The sequence below is a fragment of the Pinus tabuliformis genome, chromosome 2_2 (assembly GCF_031772625.1).
Source record: "Pinus tabuliformis cultivar Carrire ecotype Pingquan chromosome 2_2, CPIR1, whole genome shotgun sequence".
Classification (NCBI taxonomy): Eukaryota; Viridiplantae; Streptophyta; class Pinopsida; order Pinales; family Pinaceae; genus Pinus; species Pinus tabuliformis.
Window position 1 is genome coordinate 384,181,481 of NC_142300.1, and position 21,555 is coordinate 384,203,035.

General features: G+C 38.2%; 1 pseudogene; it reads right to left on the bottom strand.

Moving 5' to 3' along the window:
* Positions 1–1,007: 1,007 nt before the first annotated feature.
* LOC149192868 (delta-selinene-like synthase, chloroplastic) lies at positions 1,008–21,066 on the bottom strand (annotated as a pseudogene).
* Between the last annotated feature and the right edge of the window lie 489 nt (positions 21,067–21,555).

Genomic DNA, 21,555 nt, shown 5'->3' on the forward strand with positions numbered 1-21,555 from the left:
CCAATAAACAACAATAATATGTATGTTCATTATTTATCGAGTGTATTAAATAAACATCCTAATTCAAAGTGATGATGTTGTTTACCCTTTTATATATATATATATATATAATTTAAAGTCGATGGATTCATTCACATTTTTTTGATGTCGCAACAAACTACATCAATATGAGAAAATCAAAGAAATTATGTTGAAAGCTTTTTTAGTAATATGTATGGAGTTTTGTAGATATCAAATTTTAATTTTACATAAAAAAAATTATTAAATTATGAATCATAAATTTGCGGAAAAAGGTTTTTATATTATTTTTTAAATATGAAAAGAATAAATAATTATTTTTATAATTTTTATAATTTTTTTTATTACGTCTTTCTCATTAATAAGTTGGGATGCCTCATTTGGGATTCCTTTATGACTTTTATGTGATTAAACTAGTTATATGGTTTAAGTGGAAATAATATTTATAGTTAATATGACTGAATATAGACAAAGGAGGTGGCCAAAATATTTTAGCAAATTTTTTATGTTTATTTTAGATAATTTATTTAATTTAGCTCTTATATTATTAAGAAGCTTCAACGTCAATATAACTATCAGATATTTGATTGAAAGTTGAATATGAGATTGATTGTATATGGGTGTATTGTTAAAACATTGTCTATCAGTTGAAAGTTGAATATGGGATTGATTGTATATGGGTGTATTGTTAAAGCACTATTTAAATTTCTGAAAAAATGCTTAAACATAATCCATATTTATATCTTGTTTAATAAACTTAAATATAAAAAATTGAGAAACAAATATAAAGTAGAGATTTCACACACCATAATATAAATATAAAGTAGAGATTTCACACACCATAATATTCTTATATTGCATATTTTCTTATATTGCATATTTGAAATCAAAATTTTAAAATATGAAAATATTGTTGAGAAAATTATTCAAAAACTCAAACAACTGACCAACCAAATATGCCAATACACGATTGTAAGTGTTATTTCCTGTTTTCAACATTAAAAACTTGTTTTGATTATACGCAGCCGCTAACGCGGTCGTCATTATTCCTCAATAGGTACTTGCTCCACGAGAATTTTGAAGATCTGATCCTTCACTTCGTTGTTAGAAATGGATATGCCATCTCCGTATTTGTAGAGGAATGGAAGGCCTCGTGTTATATTGCAAGTGAACTTCTTACAACACAATGGTACGCTGTCCTGCTTAAGAAACTCCCGATTTATTTCCTCAAGGGAGAGATGAAGGACGCCCTTTATTTGATTTAAAGCATTTTCCACGGTAGAATCAGGATTGTCTTTTATGTAACACTCTATGATTGAAGCCATCTCCCCGCGTTCCTTCTCATCCTTCATTGCAACCGTGAAAGAAAGTGATAAAGGTGTGAGTGAGGATTTTGCGTAGAATGTTATGCATCCAATCTTGTTTAAATGCTCTTAAAAAAATGTAGTTTCAGATGCCAAATACCTCGAAATCTCTTAAGTCGTCGATGAGTATGATTGTCAATTCTGAGAGCTCCTGGATCTTAGATGGAGAATGTATTTGCTCCAGAAAGTTGTTGGGGAGAAGTTGACCCATCAAGAGAAGCGGAATCAAATTTACGATGCACATCCCTAAGCTAGCGACTGCATTCTTTATGTACTCATTAAACGTGGGAACATAACCAGTTGTTATCCATTCTGCTTCTTTCAGATAAGACTCCAGGTAACGCACCCACTGGGTATAAAGCCAGTAAAATACATTGATGGTTAATGTCTCATTTAAGGAATACTTTGGCATTTTAAATTTATTTTGTGTTTGAAATATTAATTTCAACCTGCCGTACAGCTGCATTAAACGGAAACCGAAAACCACTTCAGAAAACCATTGTCCCTAGCCCCTACACTTGCAAATAGTACAATAATTGGGACACTGGTAATGTGAGACCGGGTAAAAGTACTTTGTCAAACAGCAGAGTACGATACAACATGGGACTCTGGCGTTGTGAGGCCAGGTAAAAGTACATAAGCATAATGGACATTGTCCATTGTCTGGATACATATGAATCAAAGTGTTCCCCCCCTGGTGGGAGGGATAAAATAGCATCAACCACAGAAGCCCGGATGAAAAAACTAGGGCCCAAGAACTGAACAGAACCCACTGGTGAAGGGTTCACTCTGGCAAATATAAGAAACTGCAACTGGAGCTGATACGCTGGAAGCAACAACTGGCCAGATCATGTAGGGAGCAACCAATCTATCATGAAGGGGAATTAAGTGGCTATAGAACGCCTGCAAATGCCCTCACTATATGAATAGTGAGCGTTGACACCCTTAGAGCGAAGTCTTACAAAACCATTGTCCCTTATCGCCTTTTGTCAAACACTGTTTTTCTTTGAGGCCTCAGACACAATCAGCTCCTGCCCATCTCCCGGACATTAAAGTTCGTTTGGGTTGTGTGGCTGTAGGATCCCAAAAGCGTCCGATTTGGTCAACGCACATGGATCCGCTCCAACCTGCCATAACGTTATTCTTAATTTTACGGCCGATTTCATTTAATATATTTAATGAAGTGTCATAGTTTTAGGTGAAGACTTCTAAGTTTTTCATACGGCATGTATTTTTTTCCTTTAACCCATATATGTTTTGTTTTTGATGTGTTGACTTTTAATTGTAATTGCACACGGGAGGAGCACAAACTAGTTCGCGGCAGCGAATAAAAAACAAAGAAAGAAGAGGGCTCCCCAATGCAGAGGAAATAACAGGAAAATCACTGCATACCAGTGAGAATTCGTGAGGAGTATATGCATTGAAATGGATAATTAAATGTATGGTGTGGAGTAGCAGTTCGTGAGGAGTATATGCATTGAAATGGATAATTAAATGTATGGTGTGGAGTAGCAGCATAAATGAAAATTTTAGTTAAATGCGATGTGAAAAACGAGAGAGACATGTAAGAAATTCTTCTTGGGTGAATGTGAAAGTTTTTTTTATTTTACAGCAGTGAACCCATGTAAGAAAATTGATTTTACAGCAGTAAATCAATGTAAGAATTTTTATTCTACAACAGTAAATGTAAAAACCCTTTTTACAGCAGTAAATGCGAATGAAGATTTTACACAGTAGTGTAAAATCAGTTTGGTGAAAGTTTGTGTAAAATCAGTTTGGTGAAAGTTTTTGGTGAATCCCTCTGAGAGAGAGGAAGAAAATTGTATCACGCAGTTTATAAATTAATACAAGTTTATTTCAGCTGAGAAACTCTGCTTTGCTTAAAAAAAATTTGGGACTTTCCTGTGCAAAAGATCCTGTGGCAGAAACAGAGTATTTCCTCTCTTCAATATTTGTTTAAAATTACCAGAAATTTCCAACATGGTATCAGAGCATATCCAGGCTCTTTGAAAGCGATAAAGAAGCTGAAGGAAGGTTCTTTTTGCTGCAGCAGTAAATCTTCTCCAGCAAAGTGAAGTCTCAGGCAAAAGAATCCAAGGTATTTCTCAGATTAATTTTCTGTGTTGCTGTTGAAGAAACAGTCAGTCATTTTAAATACATAGTCAGGTATTTGAAGCATAGTTAAGAATGGCAAGGTCAAAGAAGAAAGTCTCCAATCCTCCTAAGGATGTGTCTCCCTCTACTACTAAAATAGAAAACAATCTATTTGAAAGCATTCTATTTGAAGCTCCAAGGTTCAATGGGAACTTTGATATATGGGAAATAAAAATGAGGACTTTCTTAAAGTCTGAAGGGATTGAAATTTGGGAATCAGTGATTGATGATAGCAGGATGGATAGAGAATCCAAGGAGTACAATGCACAAGCAGCAAAGACAATCTTGGATGGACTGCCTGATTCTGTAAAGAAGAATCTAGGAAAATATTCATCAGCAAAGGATATATGGGACAAATTTCATGACCTTCACGCAAAGGGAGCACTAACCATGACCATCAGTCAAGAAGGAAATTCTGAACCCATCATAGAAGCTGAAAATGAGAAGGTTGACCTCATCAAGCTTCAAGTACAAGAAGGAACTTGATCAAAGCAAAACGAAACATCATGAAGAAGTTATATCCATGACAAATCAATTGAATAAAGCAAAGAAGCAGGAAAATACCTTGCCAAGTCAACTTGAACAAAGGCACAAGAGAGTGAACAAACTTGTAGAAGAGATTGGACAGTACAAGGTAGAGGTCTCCTCCCTTAAGTCTGAATTACAAGAAGCCAAGAAACAAGCACAAGAAGCTGAGAAGAAAATGGAGAGCAGTCAAGAAAAGAATGAAGAAATGAAGTCAGATATTATCTCCCTTAAAATAGTAGCAGCTGAAGCTACTCGTAGCAAGGAAGAAACTGAGGAACAACTTGCAAAGAAGAATAATGAGTGTGAAATATTGGAAGAAGAGATTGTCCTCCTCAGGAAAAAGGTTGAAGAGATGAACAAAATCATGAAGAGCTCTCAAGCCCTGGATGACATGCTCAGCTATCACAGATCTCCATCTGATAAATCAGGACTCAGGTATGTAGGTGAACCCTCAAGCAAGAATGAAAATGCTTTAAGCAAAGGAGATGTGAAGAAGGCAGAAATAGATTGTGATGCTCCTAGTTCCAGCAAAGGAAAGGAGAAAGATCAAGGCTACAATAGAGTAAATCCTACTCCAAGTAGAAAACCAGCTCCAAGAAGAAATATTGATGATGTCAAAGAGGCAAGAGGCAATGGTTATCATCAAAGGATTTCAAGGCAAAAAGGCTTCAAAAGTACATCAAGGAAACCACCATTTCCCATGTACCAAAGTTCATTTTTGGTTATTGTTATTCTTGTTCAAACTTTGGTCATATGGCAAAAGACTATAGAGCATTTCATAGAGATAGATGTTATGGTCTCCGACAACCTCCAAGAAACAATTTTGCAGGAAGAAATCATGAAACCTTATTCATGAACAATGTAGAATGTTTCAATTGTCATAACATTGGGCATATGGCACGTGATTGTAACTTAACATGGGCTCTTACACAAGGTAGACCCATGCAAAAGAAAAAAGTTACACAAGTATGGAGAAGGAAGGAAATACAGGCTGAAAGTCCCTTGAGCTCTGCAGTCGATTTAAGTTTCTTTTGAGAAAACTTTGCTGAAAGAAGACAATGCATACAGTTAGGGGGAGCCTGTAATTCTTGATCATTATCGCTGAAATATATTAACAATCATTTTTTTTTTATGAAGATATTCTTATAGGGGAGAGATATGAAATTATATCCGCCATAAAACCAGAGAAGAAAAGTCTGCATGGCATGAAGATTGTGTGGAGGATGTATCGCAGCGCAGCAGAGCGCGAATGAAATCTTTTTGTTAATCCCTCTGAAATCTAATACACAGCGGTGTTCAAAAATATAATGTTCTTGCTTTGTTTTTTTATCACATATGCAATGCAATATGCACAAAAGTGCGGAGAAGAAAAAGGGGCAGCGTGTAAAAATATTCACACAGCAGCAAAAACGGCGAGGGCTGTTCATTATATATGAAATAAAAAAAAGGGCGCGACAGTGAAATCTGAACTGTGTGCAGCAGCGCAAAAGAGAAAGAAAAAAAAATGCAGCATTGTGCAGAAGTGAAAATGTTTTTTTTTGTGGTAATGAGAAGAGGGCAAAACGCAGCAGAGCATAAATGCCTAATCTTTGAGAATGCAGTGAAATGAAACACACAACAGAGTAAAATGAAAGAGGAGCATGTAATGTAGAAAACGGAAGCACGCATTAGTGCAATCAAGAAATTTTTCACGCAATAGTGAAAAGGGTAATGTAAGTCTTATTTTTGTTGTTGGAGAATATGTAGTAAAAACACACAGCAGTGTGAATATGAAAAATGCAACAACATGAAGATTTTTTGTTGAAGAAACGAAATGTAATGAGTAGCAGCACATGTAAAAGAAATTTTTCTTTATAACAGTAAATGTAAGATCTTGTTTTTACACAGCAGTGTAAATTTGTAAGCTGAGACAGAGAGTATTTTTCAGAAGAGACAATGAAGTTTATTTTGTTTTGAAACTGCACTTGAAGCAGTCTTTTGGTGAATCCCTCTGTTAAAGAGGAAGATGCTCTTTAGCATAATCTCCAGTGAATCTCTCTGTTAAGAGGAAGATCCATTGTCTTTGGTGAATCCCTCTGTTAAGAGGAAGATGCTTTTCATCATAGACTCGTAAATCCCTCTGTCAAGAGGAAGATGCTTTCAGCATAAATTGGTAAATCCCTCTGGTTAAGAGGAAGATGCTCTTCAGAATAATCTCAGGTGAATTCCTCTATGTGAGGAAGAATCTCTTGTAACAGCAGTTTTGTAATCCCTCTGTTAAGAGGAAGACTTTTTTTTTTTTGTAACAGGGAGCAAAAAGAATCCTGAGAAAAGCACTTCCGGTTATGTTCTTCACATGGTTTAAGGAGGCATTTCATGGGCTTCTAAGAAACAGCCTATCGTGGCATTGTCTACAGCAGAGGCAGAATATGTGGCGGCTATAGCAGCAACATGTCAAGCAGTGTGGATGAGAAGAATGTTGACGAGCTTAAGCCAAGAGCAGGCAAAAGCAACAACGATTTTTTTTTGTGACAATAGCTCAGCTATTGCATTATCTAAGAATTCGGTGTCTCATAAGGGAACGAAACATATCGACACAAGATTTCATTACATCAGGGAATTGGTGAGCAATGGAGAAATTGTCTTAGAACATTGCAGGACTCAGGAACAGGTTGCAGACATTTTGACCAAGCCATTGGATCAGAAAAGCTTTGAATTTTTTAGGAAATGTTTGGGTATGACTGAATGCCCAGCAGTTGAAATTAAAGGGGAGTGTTGAAATATTAATTTCAACCTGCCGTACAGCTGCATTAAATGGAAACCGAAAACCACTTCAGAAGACCATTGTCCCTTATCACACCGCCTTTTGTCAAAGGCTGTTTTTCCCTGGAGGCCTCCGACATAATCAGCTCCTGCCACGCGTTCACAGTACGAACCCAAAACTGCCCATCTCCTAGACATTAAAGTTCGTTTGGGTTGTGTGGTTGTAGGATCCAAAAAGCATCCGATTTGGTCAACGCACATGGATCCACTCCAACCTGCCGGAAAGTTATTCTTACTTTTACCACCAGTTTCATTTAATGTATTTAATGAAGTGTCATAGTTTTAGGTGAAGACTAAGTTTTTCATAGGACATGTATTTTTTTTATTTTAACCCATATATGTTTTGTTTTCGATGCATTGACTTTTAATTGTAATTGCACACGGGAGGAGAACAAACTAGTTCGTGGCAGCGAATAGAAAACAAAGGAAGAAGAGGGCTCCCCGATGCAGAGGAAATAACATGAAAATCAATGCACAGCAATGCGAATTCTTGAGGAGTATATGCATTGAAATGCATAATTAAATATATGGTGTAGAGCAACTTTGGTTAAATGCAATGTGAAAAACCAGCAAGACATGTAAGAAATTCTTCTTGGGTGAATGTGAGTTTTTTTTATTTTACAGCAGGTAAGAAAATTGCTTTTACAGTAGTAAATGTAAAAACCATTTTTACAGCAGTAAATGTGAATGAAGATTGTAAAAATCAGTTGTAAAAGAGGCAGAGCTTTTTTTGGTGAACTTTGATTTGCTCAAAAAAAAAAATTGTGACTTCGCTGTGCAAAAGATCTTGTGCCAGAAACAAAGTATTTCCTCTGTTTCTCAACCTATTAAGATTCACTCGGGTAAGTACAATGTAACCTAACATTCTGAAAAATATGCATACGGGATCTTTTAATATGGCTGCCATGTCCGAGCATTGCTTCTTTACGACTTGAGCGGCCAGTTCATTTGCTGTATTGAAGAACAACTGGATCGCAATTTTTATTTTTTGCGGAAGATCATCTATCAACGAAATATCCCATCTGAAAAATCCCACAAACAGTAATAAAAATTACAATCTTCATGAAGCTTTGAGGAAATCAAATAGCAATTTGTACAAACTCTGTAGAGTTTGAATTCACCGTCTCACTCCCTCTGTGACGGTTTTCAGTTCGTCTAGTATTCCGTAGGTATCATAGAGGTCATCTAGAACAGTTCCGACGGAAGTAACTTTCGCGAAGGCGATTCTGCTTTGAGAAAGCTCCGGCTCGAAAATGTATATAACTGCCCAAAAGTAAAGTTCCATGTGACCCATCCTACAGAAATTCACCTGCGCAACTTCTGAGTCCCTCCACCACCTACGAAGAACATAATAGAAGAACATAATAGTGTTGGAGAACATCATGTCTAATCAGGAACCCCATAACTGATAATCTGTAAATGTTCCTTGAGCAAAGTTTTATGTTAATGCCACCGGATGAAAGGACTATCCAGAGACATTTTTCTTTTAAAAATATATATATATTTCAAGTCTCCAATCATTATACATAGATTCATCTATCAATAATTTGCTAATTTTGTAATTTTATTAACATTTAAATTGATATTACTAATAAAATATAATTATAAATTTAGGTTTGTATCATTTATAAAATATAATTATGAATTTAGGTTTTTATGGTTTATATCAATTTTTTTAATGAGACTTTTCCACTAAAATAACATTCAAATTCATTTGTCTATGTGTTTTGAATCAGTAATATTATTAAAATTTTCATCTATAAATTGGAAATTCTGAAATTGGGATTTAAGTGGAATTAATTAAATTATTTTGAACATATTTAATTATTATCAAAAAATATTATCTGGTAAAACAATAAAATATTCAAAATACTATTAGCTTCAAAATAAATAAAAGTAAAATAATATGCGAAAAAAAATTATATTTTAATTAAATTTAAAAATAAAAATTGAGAGAAGAAAATTGGAAATAAGAAATATTATTTGATAAATTTTAAAATAAATATGATAAATTAATTAATTATATATATATATATATATATATATAAAAAGAAATACTGTAAATAAAAAAAAATTAAGGACAAAATCAGATTGAATCACAATGTTTTTTCTCACTTTCTAAAAAATAAAATAAATACTTTTTTCTAATCGATCAGCTTTTAGTTTCTTTTCAATTCCCATATTTCCAAAATAAAAACTAATCATCATAATATTATTGACTATACTTCTAAAATAAAATAAAAAGAGAATAATAAGAATTAGTAAGGAATCTAAGTGGCCGATTACTATATCTCTAAACTTAAAATTAAATAGACAGATAAATAAAGCATCACCATGTACGATGAAATGGTCCCGAGCACTACCTTGTAATATAATGCATCTCTTTCTGATGTAAGCATTGCAGAATATTGAAGTCCAATTTGGCTAACTCCAAAACTTTTTGGTTGAAATTTGACCTTTAGAAAAAAATGGCAATGGTTGAAATTCCACCTTTAGAAAAAAGTGGCGAAGGGATTTACAATGGTATAACCATATTTGAAAATGGAAAATAAAAACAATTATATTTAGTAAACCAGGAACGTACTTGAGCCACGAATGACTTTGTCCATATATTTCAATAAAGTGCGAGCCTCCCATCTGGGCGCACTGCAATGCCATGGAAACTCCAATGCATACTTCACCTAAACAGCAGTAATTAATGAGGTCAAATCCCTTATAAATCATCGACAGCATCCTCTTTTTAATTTAAGGTAGGAGTCAGGACCATCAAAATGCGGTTAGTGCTTACCTCTTCCAGAAGGCTTTGATCTACGCCGGTAACTTCCCCGCGAGCAGCTAAAACTTGATTCAGATATTCTCTGGTGGATGCCTTCGCCTCTTCGATCACTTTTTCTCCGGGAAATGAAATTTCTGAAGCTCGAAGTAACCACAGCATGCTTCTTACTTCTTTATCTCCACTGAAATTGCAGAAGAATTTCCCGTTTCCATCTTTGAAATTCTCCAACACACCTGCTTGAGAGCTTAGTAATATAAGTACTGAATTAAATGATGGAAAATTTCAGGAAATAAATAAGAATGCTTCTTGATCGCTTTTCTATTTCTAAGAGAATCTGTTCGAGGTTTACGAATAGAAGAAATGAACTCAGTTCAGAAAACCTATGGATAAATACAAAGACGCTTTTCCACGTTTTGTAAATGGCATCGCCAATTTAATGCAGGTTTTCTAGCAAAACACCTCAAAACATGAACAGCAACTATAATGAGATCTTCTAACTTTACATCAAATAAAAAAACAGCATCCATTCCCTTGAAAATTTCCAAACAAACAAACCTATTTAATGAATGTCATTGATTAACAAAATCCCTACACATTAATTACATCTGAAGTACGTTAACCATTAATGCAACTATTTCACTCGTTACTTCCCGACCACATCAAGAAGGTATATTCTAGCTTAACATCGAATAAAAGATACATTGCTGTTATACCACCTGAATCTACGTTATATCGATGCAGTCGGAGAGCTCGAAAACCTAGGGCTGTAGTGTTGAGATCTTTGCTGAGAGAATCTCTTGATCCCACCGCGATACCCTTTTCGTTCCAATATCTACTCAGCTCAAACAGTCAGCCTTAAACGAACGAATGGAAGACGGCCCCAAAAAATCGATGTGCAGATATATGTAAAACGCTAAATTAAACTTCTTCATGTGTGCTGAAATGACTAACCTGTAAACGTATCTAGAGCAGCTGTCTTTATTTCATGTTGAAAATGTCGATCAATTCCAAGGCATTCGAATGTGTCAACTATCTGCAGACGTTTGATAAAATCATAATTGCTATCCTCCATTTCGCTCAAAAGTAAATGCTTGATCCCCTCAATAAGCTTCCCAACACGTTCATAAGATGCAGGTGCCTGCTTCCAGCGCAATGCAATTCAAATATATATCTCACAAAGATAGAGATAGGTGCTGTGTTACAGTGATAGCTAATAACAAAAGGAAAATTAAAATTGCAGATTTTAGACTCTTGTGGTTTGTTTTTGTCACACTCTATCACAGGGGTAAAGTTTTTTCTTATTTTTTTAATTACCAACTTATAATAAACTTGCACATAATCTTGTATGGAACAACTAAATCCCACTTGACATATTGTAATGGTTACATTTTTGTAATACATGCATGCATGGGTTAATGGTGTTCCCATACCCGTTTATTTAATATGTTTATATATGTTATCTTTGGTATGTGGCGATTATGGTTTTGGTTCCACGGCAAGTCCCGGGTACAGTGGACTGTTCGCCTTCTTAATTAAAACCTTTATGGCATTTACTATGTATTGCACTGGCTTGCCTCCCCGAGATGCTGATGTGGTGAAGTTCTGCCGCTTACGGCTTCCGCTTATTGTATGCCGTCCACCTGACTCGATCAGTGGTCACCTCAAACGACCATGTGCGGTGGCGTGTCTCAGGCTCCAAGTGTTATGAGGACAGTTCCTCGATCTTACCATTTCGCGCCCATAATCTTTCTCGGTTCCTCCTTGTCGATCGAACGGTTGAAAGATGGTCAGTCAGATCGAAGGTTGCAAATTACGCCACGAAGCAGGGTTTCACGGCGACATATTTAAGTGTTGTTTCCTCTTGGCTTATTCTTGTTTTCACTTCAGAGCGACTGTGTGCAGCCGAGGACTTTGGTGGCTCTCTGCCATACCGGGGTTTCATTCTCAAACCCAGAGCACGGTGTCATGCCGCGGCTTCTCCTTTTGACACAGGTATGGACGTGCTCGTTCTTTGCTTAACTTCTGGAGTTTTTCTCATGATGCCGGATTTAACCTTCCCCGCTGTTAGATTGTTTGTCATTGTTCACAGTGATTCCAAAGGGGCTCTAAGTTTAATTGCTTCAATGTATTCAGGAGGTGCTTCGGCGACCGGTCGGCATTGGGAAGGAGTCTCGCTTTTCCCTTCCTCATCCGTTCCACTACGGGTAAGAGCTGGTTGCTTTCCGAAGGTCCTGCTTTCGTATTCTTTTCTCAGAGTATTATCTGAACCTCTGTTCCACTGCACAGGGTGGCCGAGGTTTTTGCTATTGTAATCAATTTCTCCACCATGCATCCGGGGTTCCTTTACTGTGAAGCTATATGACTCATTTTCTAGTTGGTATAGTCATTTATATCTGGTTGTTTTTCTTTTATTTACCAACCTCAGGCGGAACTCCGCCTAGGCACGGTACGCCGGCTTGAGTTGTATGTAAATGTACTGTTTTGTTTCAGGGTTTTGCCCAACTCACGGACGTTACTTCATAACAAATATTGTTACAGTTTATAATGTTAATCCTTTGTTATTCAGTTACAAGTTTGTCGTGCGAGTTCTGGTATTTTGAAATGGATATATTATGTTCTCCGTATGGATTGGCTGTTTCCACAACTGTTACTTTGAACTCGTTTCATATACGAGTCGCCGTATGATTTCTTTTCAATGTATGTGTTATCCTGTAGTGGCTATATCTTGGTTCTTAGTTCGGCAAAGGTGCCCTGCCAGTTAAGCACACGCTTACGCCGCAGCGATGGCACCTTAGAACCAGCATTCATTGCATATAACTATACGCATGCATAATATAAAAGACCTTTTCATTTGTTACTTGAACAGGAATATCTTCGCCTGTAGATTATGTCTATAATATACATGTACATAATTTCAGGTTTGTCGTTTTACTTATGTAATAACAGAGATATTGTTCTTTTTCACATCAGAGTTTGTATTTAGGCTGTCGACGAATGTTCGGCTCACTCTTGCCTTGATAATGGTTCGATATCGCCACTGTTTGCTGCTATTTTGAGTTGTTATAAGAGCGTAGCTGTTCTATTTTATGGTTCATTTTATTTCTTTAAACATTACTCGCTCCAGGGCACAGATTTGGGTTAAATAGTTCCTATCTGTTTTAATATTTGGTTTACTATCTGTATTACAAGTTCTCGGTTCAATATATTTTCAATGTTTACATTCTTAAATGGAAATGCAGTTACCGACTCTGCCGAGCGCATAGAGGGTTTTCTTTTCTAGGGAATAAACAGTTTATTTCCCTCTAATTTATTTGGTTCACCACAGAAAGACAAAGTCATTTCTCAGTTAATAGTCTGACCACAGATAGATAAGGTCATTGCGCAGTTAATAGGCTTACCACCGAAAGACAAAATCATTGCACAGTTACTAGGCTTACCACAGAAAGATAAAGTCATTTCTCAGTTTATAAGTTTAATAAGCCATACATGCTTAGCCGCAAACCTGTATGTAATGCTTGTCTACCACCCGTCCGTAGGAAGATCCTCCTCGATCTTCCACCCCCAAGCACATTTGCAGATCTCGTCTGCAATCTCACTGGCTATGCCAGTTCTCGCTATCTGATCCTAACCAGACTTGGCATTTTCCCCTTTTTCCTCTTGGTGACTTAACTGCCTCCTCAAGGCAGTTAGGGTTTCTTTTTATTTAACCACCTTCACAGTGGTTAGCCACAGTTAATCATATACTCACATTGAATAATGATAACACAATTAATTATCATTATGATTAACAATACTTAACAACAGAGTTTATATATTTCATCAAATAGAGTTTATCTCACAGTAAAATTTACTAATTTACCAACATTACTCCTCACGAAGGGCATCACATCTCCCCCTCCTGAAGTTCTACATCGTCCCGATGTTGCTGTTCAGCCAAAAATAGTCTGGGATAAGTTTCCCTCATACTATGTTCATCCTCCCAGGTGGCCTCGTCAGGCCCAAAGTGCTGCCATTGCACTTTAACCTGGTGGATGATCCTTTTCCGCAACTCGACTCTTCTCTGATCTAATATGTTCACTTGCTCGACCATGAACTCTCCTTCCGGTTCCACCTGAAACACACAGTATTCAGTCAGCTACTTACTAGCATTCTATTTTAGTTTTACGTTTATTAACAGCCCTTTTCTTACCTGAATATCCTGCCAACTTATTATGTGCCTAGGGTCATAGACATATTTCTTTAAAACTGATACATGGAAAACATTATGAACTCGAATATGGCTGGGTAGGGCTAGCTGATAAGCTACTGGCCCCACTCGCGCCAAAATCTGGAAAGGCCCACAGAAACGAGGTGCCAGTTTGGTGCAAGCATTCCATTGAAGAGTACTTTTCCTAGCTCGGATTCTAACGTACACATGTTCACCAACCTGATATTCTTTAAATGTCCTCTTCCAATCTGCAAAGTTTTTCTGTCTGTCCTGAGCTATCTTTAAATTAGCCCAGACCTTTTTGACCATGACCTCCATCTCCTCCAACATCTCGGGACCCAACAAGAGTTTGTCCTCCGGTCCACCCTAACTGGATGGTGTACGACATTTCCGGCCGTAAAGCACTTCGAATGGACTCATCTTCAAAGACGCATGGTAACCATTGTTATAAGCAAATTCCACCAGATGCAAATACTGCTTCCATCGAGTAGGTTGTTGCATCACGTACGACCTCAACATGTCTTCCACCACCTGATTCACCCGCTCAGTCTGCCCGTCGGTTTGCAGATGATAAGCGGTGCTGAAGTTCAATTGAGTTCCCAGCCCTTCAAACAAGGTCCTCCAAAAGACTGATGTGAATTTCACATGACGATCGGATATTATTGTTTTTGGTAGCCCATGGAATTTGAATATATTCTGCATAAAAATATTTGCGACTTGAGCCGCACGGTAGGTGGATTGAACCGGTATGAAGTGAGATGACTTACTGAGTTTGTCTACTACAACCATTATAGAATCATTGTTCTTTTTATATTTTGGCAATCCCGTAATAAAGTCCATGGTAATGGTCTCCCATTTCCATTCTAGTATAGGTAATGGCTGCAGCGAAACCCGCAGGGTGCTGATGTTCAGCCTTAACTTAATGGCACTCTAAACAACACGCCAGATATTCCATCGCATCCCTCTTCATGCCTGGCCAGTGGTACTCTTTCCGAGGCGAGGTGATGAATTTTTGATAGCTTGGATGTCCCGCATAAGGACTTCTATGATATTCATCCAGAATCTTTTCTTTAATACTGCTTTGATTGGGTACATAAACCTTCTTTTTGTAGCACAAAATTCCGGCTGCATTCAAAGTGTACCCTTGTTGCATTATCTGGGTATTTAAATCCTGCACCAGTTGTTTCTTTTGTAGATAAATCTGATCTTGAGCAGCAGCCTCTTCAATTTCTTTATCAAGGGTGAACTCTCCCTTACTAATACCGATTTCATAAAGGCAGTGCCCTTTTCGACTCAATGCATCAGCTACCCGGTTTTCTTTTCCTTTCAAATGTTTAATTTCAAAATCAAAACCTCCCAAAAAGTCCACCCATCTTGTTTGTCTCGCGTTCAAGGTTGGTTGACTAAAATAGCTAGTCAAACTATGGTGATCAGTCATGAGCAAGAACTTCCTTCCCACTAAATAATGGCGCCACATCTTCAGTGCATGAACCACCACGGTTAATTCCAGATCATAAGCAGAATACTTCTGCTCGTGCTCTTTTAACTTCCGGGATTCATATGCGATAACCTTTCCTTCTTGCATTAACACCCCACCTATGCCCTCCTTACTTGCGTCTGTGCAAACTACATATTCTTTCTCTGGGTCTGCAACACTCAGCACAGGTGCGGTGGTGAGCAGGTATTTGAGCTGCTCAAAGCTCCGCTGACATTCTACTGTCCACTTAAACACTTTCCCCTTCTTTTGCAAAGAAGTGATGGGGTATGCAATCCGGGAGAAACCTTCTACGAACCGTCGGTAGTAACCAGCCAACCCCATAAAGGATTGAACATCTGCTACATCTTTGGGTGTTGGCCATTCCATTATGGTTTTGATCTTTTCAGGATCCACAGTTATACCTTCTTTGGTGATGATGTGTCCCAAATATTGGATCTGTTCTTTATAAAAATCACATTTGCTAAATTTGCCATATAACTGATGCTCCCGTAGCGTCTGTAACACTATTCTAAGATGCTCCTCATGCTCCTTCATATTTCGGGAGTATATAAGTATGTCATCAATAAAGACTAACACGAATTTGTCTAAGTATTGGTGAAATATACTATTCATCAAGCACATGAATGTCGGAGGTGCATTAGTAAATCTAAAAGGCAGTACCACAAACTCGTAATGTCCATAACGAGTACGAAATGCGGTTTTGGCTATGTCCTCATCCTTAATTCTGATTTGATGATAGCCCGACCTCAGGTCGATCTTTGAAAAGATTGTCGCCCCCTTCACCTGATCGAACAGCTCATCAATGCGAGGTAGTGGATATTTGTTTTTAACTGTCAATTTGTTCAGCTGTCTATAATCTATGCACATCCGTAGAGTTCCGTCCCTTTTCCTAACAAACAACACGGGAGCCCCCCAAGGGGATACACTGGGGCGAATGTACTTCTTATCCAACAACTCTTGCAATTGCATCCTTAACTCGGTTAATTCCGGCACACTCATCCAGTAGGGTGCACGGGATACCGGGGCTACACCGGGTACCAATTCGATGGTGAAGTCCAAATCCTGCTTGGGCGGCAGCCCTGGGATTTCCTCTGGGAATACATCAGCAAAATCTTGCACCACTGGTATATTTTCCACAGTCGTAATTTTATCCCCAGACTCAGCGTACCCCACCTGTATTGCATATATTTGGCATTTCTTCCGCACACTTCTAACTAGCTGTGAGGTCGTAATTGGCCAGATCTGCACCGGTTTTTGGATGCCTTGAATCTCTTTTTCCACTCCCTGTTCATCTCGGTAAGAAATTGTTTTTGTCTTACAGTTAATTACAGACCATCGCTTTTCCAACCAGTCCATTCCTATCAGCGCATCATAAGATCCGAGAGGGAGTACGTTCAGTTCTGTTGTTATTGTCTCACCAGCTAACCTTAGTGGACAGCTGCTGACCTTAGCCTTCTCCTCTCGAATATACGGTACATAACGGAGCAGTGATGTAAATTTGGTTATGAATTCATCTATGGTCTGCTGTCCAAGACGCAGATCATGGAATTCTCATGCTTTTTCATCATAAAAGCGTTCTGTCAGGTATTTTTCCTTCAAATATCTTTGAAAAGCCTCCCAAGTCACATCCTGCTCACTCACTCCCCACACCATCTTGACCTCTTCCCACCATAATGTGGCCTTGGCCTGCAGCTGGAATATAGCCAGCCGGGCCTTAAGATGGTAATCATACTCGTACACTTGGAAATACTTATTCATATTAATTAGCCATGCTTCCGCGGCTTTTTCTGATTCCCCATCGAATTGAGGTGGCTTAATCTTCCGAAACTCACCTTGTAACTCTATTCGCGGTCTTTTTGGAGTTTGATATTCTGAGGCATTAACAGACTTCTCGCCTCGCGTTTCTGCCCTGTCCTCCGCTTCCTCCTATTCCGTATGATAGCTCTGTTCATCTGTTACTCGTGTCTGTTCAGGTCTAGGAGGGGACTGTTGATGATGCTATTTGTCGGATAAGCTTTTCAAAATCCTCTCATGTTCCATTTTTAATCTTGCATTGTCCTCTCGCAAACGGACCATTTTGTCCTTCAGCTCGTGAACTGTCCTCAATATAGCCGAATCAGTATTGCGGCCTTCTGCTCCCAGTTGTACCCATAGCTCAGGATTCCCTTGAGGATGAGCTGCATTATCAGGTTGTTCCAAATTCCTATGAGGAGCGCTACTTGTTCTTCTCATTCTGTTGTTACCTGTACAAGATTGACTAGTTCAACAACTGTGATTATATAGTTCAGTATACTCTTAATATGGTTGTCATTGTATTATTCAAGCATCACTACCTTATTAAAGTTTACCCAAGGCCACAGAGTTGTAACCTGGGCTCTGATACCAATTTTTCACACTCTATCACAGGGGTAAAGTTTTTTTTTATTTTTTTACTTACCAACTTATAATAAACTTGCACATAACCTTGTATGGAGATTCCTCGTACCAATAACAAATATATATATAGTTCGACACGCACATCATATGCAGCACAATTAAATCCCACTTGACATATTGTAATGGTTACATTTTTGTAATACATGCATGCATGGGTTAATGGTCTTCCCATACCCGTTTATTTAATATGTTTATATATGTTATCTTTGGTATGTGGTGATTATGGTTTTGGTCCCACGGCAAGTCCCGGGTACAGTGGACTGTTCGCCTTATTAATTAAAACCTTTATGGCATTTACTATGTATTGCACTGGCTTGCCTCCCCGAGATGCTGATGTGGTGAATTTCTGCCGCTTACGGCTTCCGCTTATTGTATGCCGTCCACCTGGCTCGATCAGTGGTCAGCCCTCAAACGACCATGTGCGGTGGCGTGTCTCAGGCTCCAAGTGTTATGAGGACAGGTCCTCGATCTTACCATTTCACGCCCATAATCTTTCTCAGTTCCTCCTTATCGATCGAACGGTTGAAAGATGGTCAGTCAGATCGAAGGTTGCAAATTACGCCACGAAGCAGGGTTTCACAGCGACATATTTAAGTGTTGTTTCCTCTCGGCTTATTCTTGTTTTCACTTCAGAGCGACTGTGTGCAGCCGAGGACTTTGGTGGCTCTCTGCCATACCGGGGTTTCATTCTCAAACCCAGAGCACAGTGTCATGCCGCAGCTTCTCCTTTTGACACAGGTATGGACGTGCTCGTTCTTTGCTTAACTTCTGGAGTTTTTCTCATGGTGCCGGATTTAACCTTTCCAGCTGTTAGATTGTTTGTCATTGTTCACAGTGATTCCAAAGGGGCTCTAAGTTTAATTGCTTCAATGTATTCAGGAGGTGCTTCAGCGACCCGTCGGCGTTGGGAAGGAGTCTGGCTTTTCCCTTCCTCATCCGTTCCACTACGGGTAAGAGTTGATTGCTTTCCGAAGGTCTTGCTTTCGTATTCTTTTCTCAGAGTATTATCTGAACCTCTGTTCCACTGCACAGGGTGGCCGAGGTTTTTGCTATTGTAATCAATTTCCCCGCCATGCATCCGGGGTTCCTTTACTGCGAAGCTATATGACTCATTTTCTAGTTGGTATAGTCATTTATATCTGGTTGTTTTTCTTTTATTGACCAACCTCAGGCAGAACTCCGCCTAGGCACGGTACGCCAGCTTGAGTTGTATGTAAATGTACTGTTATGTTTCAGGGTTTTGCCCGACTCACGGACGTTACTTCATAACAAATACTGTTACAGTTTATAATGTTAATCCTTTGTTATTCAGTTACAAGTTTGTCGTGCGAGTTCTGGTATTTTGAAATGGCTATATTATGTTCTCGATATGGATTGACTGTTTCCACAACTGTTACTTTGAACTCGTTTGATATACGAGTCGCCGTATGATTTCTTTTCAATGTATGTGTTATCCTGTAGTGGCTATATCTTGGTTCTTAGTTCGGCAAAGGTGCCCTGCCAATTAAGCACACGCTTACGCCGCAGCGGTGGCACCTTAGAACCAGCATTCATTGCATATAACTATACGCATGCATAATGTATTGACCTTTTCATTTGTTACTTGAACAGGAATATCTTCGCCTGTAGATTATGTCTATAATATACATGTACATAATTTCAGTTTTGTCGTTTTACTTATGTAATAGGAGAGATATTGTTCTTTTTCACATCAAAGTTTGTATTTAGGCTGCCGACGAATGTTCGGCTCACTCTTGCGTTGATAATGGTTCAATCTCGCCACTGTTTGTTGCTATTTTGAGTTGTTATAAGAACGTAGTTGTTCTGTTTTATGGTTCATTTTATTTCTTTAAACATTACTCGCTCTAGGGCACAGATTTGGGTTAAATAGTTCCTATCTATTTTAATATTTGGTTTACTGTCTGTATTACAAGTTCTCGGTTCAATATATTTTCAATGTTTACATTCTTAAATGGAAATGCAGTTACCGACTCTGCCGAGCGCATAGAGGGTTTTCTTTTCTAGGGAATAAACAGTTTATTTCCCTCTAATTTATTTGGTTCACCCCAGAAAGACAAAGTCATTTCTCAGTTAATAGTCTGACCACAGATAGATAAGGTCATTGCGCAGTTAATAGGCTTACCACCGAAAGACAAAATCATTGCGCAGTTACTAGGCTTACCACAGAAAGATAAAGTCATTTCTCAGTTTATAAGTTTAATAAGCCATACCTTCTTAGCCGCAAACCTGTATGTAATGCTTGTCTACCACCCGTCCGTAGGAAGATCCTCCTCAATCTTCCACCCCCAAGCACATCTGCAGATCTCGTCTGCAATCTCAGTTCTCGCTATCTGATCCTAACCAGACATAGCAGATTCAGGAATTCTCTTCCTCATAAACATGCCATCTGGTCCCAACGAGACATAACACTTTTCTTTCTTCCTTCTGCCATCTCATCCTAACCAGACTTGGCATTTTCCCCTTTTTCCTCTTGGGGATTCAACTGCCTCCCCAAGGCAGTTAGGGTTTCTTTTTATTTAACCACCTTCAGAGTGGTTAGCCACAGTTAATCATATACTCACATTGAATAATGATAACACAATTAAATATCATGATGGTTAACAATACTTAACAACATAGTTTATATATTTCATCAAATAGAGTTTATCTCACAGTAAAATTTACTAATTTACCAACATTACTCCTCACGAAGGGCATCACAGTTTTCCTAGATAAAGAATTTGGATTTTCCATCCGGAAAGAGATCTGTTTATTTGGAAAATACAGGGTAAAAATGAAAAGAAAGACAACTCTCAATTATCACTGTGTAAAATCGAAACGCCTTGTCTTTAAAAAAAATTTAAAAGCAAACAGAGAGCAGAAGGCAAAGCTACAGAAGCATATCCCATACGGAGAAAAGCAAACAAAGAGCAGAAGGCAAAGCTACAGAAGTATACCCCATACGGCGAATTGAGATATACTATGAACTCATCTTCCCACACGTTTCCGTGGTAATTGGCAGTGCGTCGAGGGACGGAAACTGATTCACAAATCTCAGCCATAACACTACACTTTGCGATGCGATTTTATGTGATGAATGAAAATTCGCGGCTCGCTTATATAGACAAATGCGTGGTAGAAATTGTAATGATAAGTATATGAAGTGAATATGCATTTTAACGTTTAGATCATAGGTTTTTTTTCCATAAGTAAAGCTATTTTATTAATATGAAACAAAAATATGATTACATTGACTCAGCAGTACTGAACATCCGTTATCACGAAAAAAAACTCCACTGCCATATTGATAGGGAAATCAGTCCCTGATCGCAAAAAAGACCCGCACATAGGTTATCAGTTTTAAACCAAAAAATATCAAAAAAACTCCACTGCCATATTGATAGGGAAATCAGTCCGTGATCGCAAAAAAGACCCGCACATAGGTTATCAGTTTTAAACCAAAAAATATCAATCATGGCAGAAATGACCAGAAAAGTTCTAACGAACAAAACATTTCAAAAAATAACCCAGCAGCAGAATAAACACCCAGCTGGTAGAAGGGTGACACCTGATTGCCAAGTGTCAATATGAGACACGCTCCTCCTCGATGCAACACGCCTATTGGTACCAGTCAGCCTCCTCCATTGAGACCCCAACCTAAAATCCATGAGCGGGTTGAAGGCCAGCGGAGCTGCCAGCCGCTGCAGGCAGGTGGGACGTGTCTCCCACTCAGCGTCCTGGAGTCTGCGTATCTTAAACTCTACCTTCAGCA